General features: G+C 39.9%; 1 pseudogene; it reads left to right on the forward strand.

Annotated features, from left to right (window-relative positions):
• Positions 1-320: 320 nt before the first annotated feature.
• LOC137450641 (U2 spliceosomal RNA) lies at positions 321-449 on the forward strand (annotated as a pseudogene).
• Positions 450-6,739: the final 6,290 nt, after the last annotated feature.

Raw genomic sequence — 6,739 nt, forward strand, 5'->3', positions numbered from 1 at the left:
GGGCAGGTCTGGGCTGCCTTCCCAGGAGAGCCCGTAGGGTGTAATAAACATTCTCAGCTTGAGTGGATCCCCTCTCAAGTCTCCTTTTACTGTTGAAATATGGGGTGTCACCTGGGCAAAGTGTATGGCCTGATTGTGTCACATCTCAGCAAAAGGTTAATTGCCTGAAGGATGTTAGACTCTAGGCACAGGGTTAATGTGCTGAAAGGTCAGGTCTGCAAAGTTTAAGATTTTATGCAGTGTTTTGTCAGTTTTTTTCCCGAAGTTGATGGAGCATAGGGGTGCTGCTTTTAATGAAATCTTGATGTGTAGAGAGGGTACTCGCTTCTCGGCCTTTTGGCTAAGATCATGTGTAGTATCTATTCTTATCAGTTTAATATCTGACACATCATCGATCAGAGGACTTTATATTAAATGGATTTTTGGGCCTGGGTTTTGGGGGTTTTTTTTTAGAGACTGAATGGGATGCTTGGTGCCATGGTTTAGTTGACTAGAGAGTGTTGGGTGATCGGTTGGACTCAATGATGTTGGAGGTCTTTTCCAACCTGGTTCATTCCATTCCATTCCATTCCATTCCATTCCATTCCATTCCATTCCATTCCATTCCATTCCATTCCATTCCATTCCATTCCATTCCACATGCTATTTAAAACCAGATTGCAGTATTGTCAGCAATGTGACATTTGTACTTGGGAACGGAGGCCAAGTCTGCTTATTGATAGTTTGAGTCACCCTCTGGACTTCTCTCCCTCCACTGACTGTGGAGGGAGCTGGAAGTGATCATCTGTTTTAATGTCTCAGATGGGTGGAATGAATCAAAATCAGAGTGAGTGATATTTGAATTTGAGTGCTTCTGTTGTATTAGGCTTCTTTGAACTGTCAAATTTCACATGAATTTTCACCGAGTCAAATACCGAGGAAGCAGTAGCTCATACCAATTACAGAGAAAACAAACCTGCTCAGCCCTGTGTGTAATTGTTGGGTGACAATATTCATGTGATAAGGTAATGGGCCTTGCTGAATGACAACTTCTGTGTTTTTCAAATTCAAAGGAAACGAGAAAACTTGAAGCATCCGATAAAAGCCTGCAAGTGCAATTCTTTTTCATTAGCAAGAGAAGAGTATCTCTGTCATCTTGGCAATGGTTAAGGATTAGCAGCTACCACTCTCATATTAATGGTCTCAGCTCTCCAAAAATGGACTAGCCAAAAATAAAGCAGTGGAGAATCTCTGATTGTAGTACAATAGAGTGGATATGTTTAGAGATGAATATACAAGGACATTCTAACCGCAGATTACATGATTAGCATGATAATCTGTGTGCTCTCCTGACCTTGGATTGTCTGCATTTCGATGCCTAGAAATTTAGGGGGAAAAAAAAGAATCAAAGTTTTAACTCATCTTTCTGGAGTTAAGTCTAGCTCAAGTAAGAGAGACTTTAATGCTTATGAATTGTAAGCTGTGAGGGACATGTCTGTTAAAATAGGTAAAATTAATCTTTCTGAGAAATCTGAAGTGGTTTTGCATAAACTGCTCTGTCAAGGGTTTAATTTTATCTTTACTGCTTGTCAGTACAACACTGAGGTGGAGGGAGGAAGCAATAATGGGTATTTGTGGAAAGCAAACTGCTAAGTTTGTTTTGCTGTGATCCATAGAGTCCCAGTATTTGATATCTGTGCTATGCATTATTCATCAATTTTTGTAAATCCCTAAAGCTTCTTAATCTTAGCGGTGAATTGTATTCTTACAAAAAACCCTCAACCCTCTTAGCCATTTGCTATCCTCCTGCTTCAAATGTCTTAGTTATCCTGCACAAGGGCAGAAGCTGGCTTGTATGATGCTAGGTGATCTGCCAGGGAACATGGCTTATGTTTACCAGCTAGTCTAAGTTCAGAAGGGATGAACAACTTGAAAATTAGTTGTTCCAATTGTTTGGTAGATAATTAATCGAGAAATCTAGGAGGGAAATACCAATAAAGCAGCATAACAAAAGGCTGTGCATACCCTTCATATCAGTTTCCTTAGCTACCATGTTGAAAAGAAACAGTTTTGAAAATTAAAAAGAGGGAAACTGCTTAAAAGATTTCAGTTTCCCTGAATTACATTCCTGCCTCGACTAGTTGGAGAAGTAGCCGGATCAGAGGAATTCAAGAGATGTTAATTAATATATTTTTCATATTGCTTGATTTATTGAAATTCATTTTTCATTCTTGTGACCTTTATCATACACTTTTTCACCTCATCTGCATTTATCAGAGTTCTCTAGTCAAAGTACAAAGTGAAAGCTGCAGCACTAATCAAAAGGGATCAGGTAAAATAGATGTGTATTAAACATGAAAGACTCATCCATTCTGCCTTGAGTGCCAGAGCCCTGACACACTCCAGGAGTCTTCTCCCTTTCCTGTGCCGTCAACCCATTCAGTGCTGAAAGCCCTCACTCCTGGGCTTAATCACCAGTTGTAGACAGTTGTCCCTTCAAAGGATCAACTTGACTTCATCTATTAGTTGGCTTGTGTTTCTGAGTGTTTTGTTATATCCGGGAGAGTTTGTATCTACTTTCTGTTACAAAACTCTAGTAGAATAGTTATATCAATAGATGGAGAGTATTGACAAACACATCTTTGTGATTGAAAGTTGTGCGAGTGTAATGGGTGTCATCGGAGTTTGGTACACAAAGGGCTCTGCCTGCATCCTTTGTGCTTCCAGCCTTTTGCAAACAAATGATGACAAGCATTATGCCTAAGTCAACCATTGTGGATTATTTTATACCTGTTTTTCAAGTGCAATCAAATTCTAGAGCCTTAAACGATGAACAATATCAGTAAACGGCTTGAGTTCAGCCTAGACTCTGAACTCCTACTCCATGTTTTGTAACAGTTAAATGCTAATGAAAGGGACTTGTGATATTCTACGGTTTCGACTTCTTTTGTACTCTCTGTAACTGTACTGCCTGACTCTGAGCCCTTGCCTTTGTATTTAGTATGGATTGAAGCTACTGCATCTATTCCTTGTGAAATACCTAGAGCGCGAAAACTGTTATATTAAATTAGCTCATTACAGTATTACATGCGTAACTGCATAAACATCCATTTGGTCCATACTTTGATCACCTCTGGTCTTGCCTGTTACTCCTATTGACTTCTACAAGCCTTTTTGTCCCTTGTATATTTTTTAATTGTAACCTGAAGTTGTCAAGAACGTGCTCTGTTCATTTCCCTTGTTTAATAGGCTTGCCTTTTTTCTTCTTCTTTTTGGTTTGTTTTTTAAACTGAATTCAGCTCTGTTGGGATATTCTTTTCATCAGTGTTGAAAAAAAACATTGATGTGCCAGCAGTGTTTACCTGCTGCTATTTGTGTTTCACCTGGAAAAGCACCTTGATCTGCCCCTGAAGGACACTGCACAACTGCCATGTAGCATTATTTATTTATTACCATAGCACCACGCAAGCTGCCTCCCAAATACATCAGTAACCAATCTACCCTGGCAGATTTGTCATTCCAATTTGCTTTGCATTCTCTCCCTGCGTGTTTTCTTTGCTTGTGGCTCAGAACATTGCTGAGCACTAGCAGTTTGCATCAAACCTACCTGTTTCAGCCCTTTGGGTCATTCATCTATCAATTTTTAATTCTTTTTATTGTTTTCTTTAATGCTTAGTATTAGGGATGCTCACTCATTTCCCACTCCCACCCCCCCTCCAGTGAGATAGGAGAGGAGAAAAGGAAATGGAAACCCAAGAAAACTTGTGGGTCAATATAACAAAATCCCACCTTTTATTATTTGTTTTGTGGGTTTGGTTTTGTGGTTTTGGTTTTGATTTTGATTTTTTTTAGGGTTTTGTTGTTGTTTGTTTGTGGGTGGTTTATGTTTGGTTGGCTTCAATAAGTGAAAGACGAGTGGAAGAAGAAACTTTTAAAGATGAACAAAATAAGTGATGCAAAGGCAATCATTTGCCACCTCTACAAGCAAACCAACAGCAGCCAGTACCTGAGTTAAAAATGGTTAACCCCTCTAAAATCCCTTCTCTTCCATTCTGTCACTGAGCATGATATGGAATATCTCTTTAGTTCGAGTTTTCTGACTGGTTGTGTCCTTCCCAGTTTATTCTGCACCCCCAAATCTATTCACTGGGGGGCAGAGTGAGTAAGAAGCAGAGCAAGACTTCATGCTGTGCAAAGACTGTTCAGCAACGCTCATCAGTGTGGTAGTATGGATTTGGGCATGCAGTAAGTTTAGAACTTTTCTAAATAGTACAAGTCTGAAGGAGGTATCTTGTTCCACAGTACATTTTTCCTTTTAAGTGCTGGAGAAAGCTGCCATTGCAATAGATGGCTGAGCTCTGGTTACTATGTGCTGGACTGTGCTACTGCTTACAGAAACATGTTGTGCAGTACAATGTGATATGTAATTTTAGGTAATTTCTTCAGGCTTTCATAACTGCTCTTTGGGCCATGATGGCCAAAATATGGGTACAAATTTCTGTGGGATATCATTTGCCAAAGCTGAGACTACTGAGTGGGAAAAGAAACCTGGAATAATCAGGAAATAAGCTGATGAGTTGAACAGCTTTAATACTTTTGTGAACCATTTAAAATCTACTTATACTAGAAATGCATACAATTACACACAAAGTAAATTGCAATTGCCTCATCATTGTCTTTGCTAATTACCTTTTTAGCAAATTAAAAGGTGAGAGGGCTGAATACTTAGGTTTACATTTTTCAGTAGCGCATGCTTGCACTGTCCTTGTTTGCAGTGATATGAATTCCCCAGTTTAAAAATGTTAGGTCTTTTCACTTATTTTTCCTAGCAGCTCAAGCAAAGCCTGACTGTGCAGTTGGTGCTACCTGCCAAGTGCTTTAGAACTGCTGAGATCCACAGGCCTGTCCTACATTTTCCAACTAAAAGCTAGCCTCAATTAAAAATAGTATCACACCTTTACAATGCTTGTGGTGTCCTGAGGGCTCGTTTTCTTGTTTCCTACCCCAGCTGAAGACTCATTGGATTGAAGACTGATTGGCTTGAAAAAGAAAATGTGTAGTATGGAATTGGAAAGATGCATAGAGGAAGTTTGTTTTGTCCCTAAGTGAAACATAGGAGAGTGTAGAATTAAATGGTTCTGCTGCCTTAAATGTTGAATCTTTTATGCTCCAGAATTTGCACAAGTTTTGATCTATGAATGAGGAGAAATTTAACAGCCAGACAGATAGAGATCTAGGCTGCTTGGAGTTAGTTCATCTTGTTTGATTAAGATTTATTGTAACAGCATTCCAGCCATGAGGCAGGACCATTACAATACTTCCACTGGTCTTGGTGATTTCCATTTCTCTGTCAGGTAACAGAGGAGTTAGGAAATGACATGAATTTAAAAACATGGCTCTGCTTTCTGCCTGTGAAATAATACAATGGATAAGTAATTTTCAAAAGCATGAAATACATTTCAACATGTCCAGAGAGTTTGAGCGTCTGCAACTGTTCTCTAGCAACTGTTCTCTAGTCACCTTCGCTACAAAATATCTATGGGCAGATCTCAAGCAAGACTTTCTCCAGTGAAAAGGGATACCTCAGAAGTTAATTCCACTAAAGCCCCCCAGGTTTTCACACCACAGACAAGGTTTTGCACCCCGCATGTGAGGAAACTTTTCTTACACCACCTGCCTGATTTTAAACTTGAATGGCAGAATTATGAATGCAGAAAAGACTTTTCAGCACTGCCCCAGGGCGCTCTCCTGCTGCTCTGGCAATCCAGATGGGAAGCAGGGTTCCCTACTACATACTGGTTACAATTATCTTCCTTGTAAAAAATCAACATCCAGGTTAACTTAGCTCTGCTGTGATTATCTCTGCCTCACAGCTATGTTGGAGTTACTGTGCGATCATTTGCTCTGTGCTCTTAGCACTGATATATCTCCTCTGACTTCTGGAAGCAAACGCAATAAGGCTGAAAGAATCAGCTTTGATCCTTTCCCACTGGATTACAGGATAATTTGTTTGGCCTCTGAACATGTGACAAATTACAGGAAAGGCACATGATAAGTACTTGCACTAAGAAAACCTCACTAAGCTACACCCTGGAATGAAAGCAGTACTCTGGTTTTTGTTTATATCCACAGACCGCTCAGATTAACGCACCAGCAAATGCCCTCTGTGTTCAGTTAAGAGGTTTTTGTGCCTGGATGGGAGAGGAGTTTACCTGAGTTAGAGCCTAGGTCAGTGCCAAAGTGAAGGCTATCGATGCAACATGGATTGTATAGTATGCCATAAAGAATGAGCGCTGCTATTCTGTAGAGGACAGTTGCACAGCCCTTTCTTCAGGTGATTTCAGAGTTCTGCACAGAGAATTTCTATCAGATTGGCACTTACACTTTGAGCTTTTCCCCTGCTGTGTTTGAGAAGAAACTGAAAACTCAGTCAGTCCAAGAACTGAGATAAGGCATCAGAATACCCATATTAAATACTTTATTCCACTACAGAATCCTGATAGTAAAACTGAACACATAGCAATACTGAGAATACTCAGTGCCCTGGAACTCTTCTTTAGCTAGAATTGTTAAAGATGGCTGAGCCTGGAGTAAAAAATTACTTCCCTTTTGAGTCCCTTGAGCTTGGAGTAAAAAAGTCTACCTCCTCTTTGAGTCCCTTGAGCTGGGAGTAAAAAAGTCTACCTCCTCTTTGAGTCCTTTGAGCTTGGAGTAAAAAAGTCTACCTCCTCTTTGAGTCCCTTGAGCTTGGAGTAAAAAA

The sequence above is a fragment of the Melanerpes formicivorus genome, unplaced genomic scaffold (genome assembly GCF_026170545.1).
Source record: "Melanerpes formicivorus ecotype bairdi unplaced genomic scaffold, bMelFor1.0.p_v2 SCAF_36, whole genome shotgun sequence".
Lineage (NCBI taxonomy): Eukaryota > Metazoa > Chordata > Aves > Piciformes > Picidae > Melanerpes > Melanerpes formicivorus.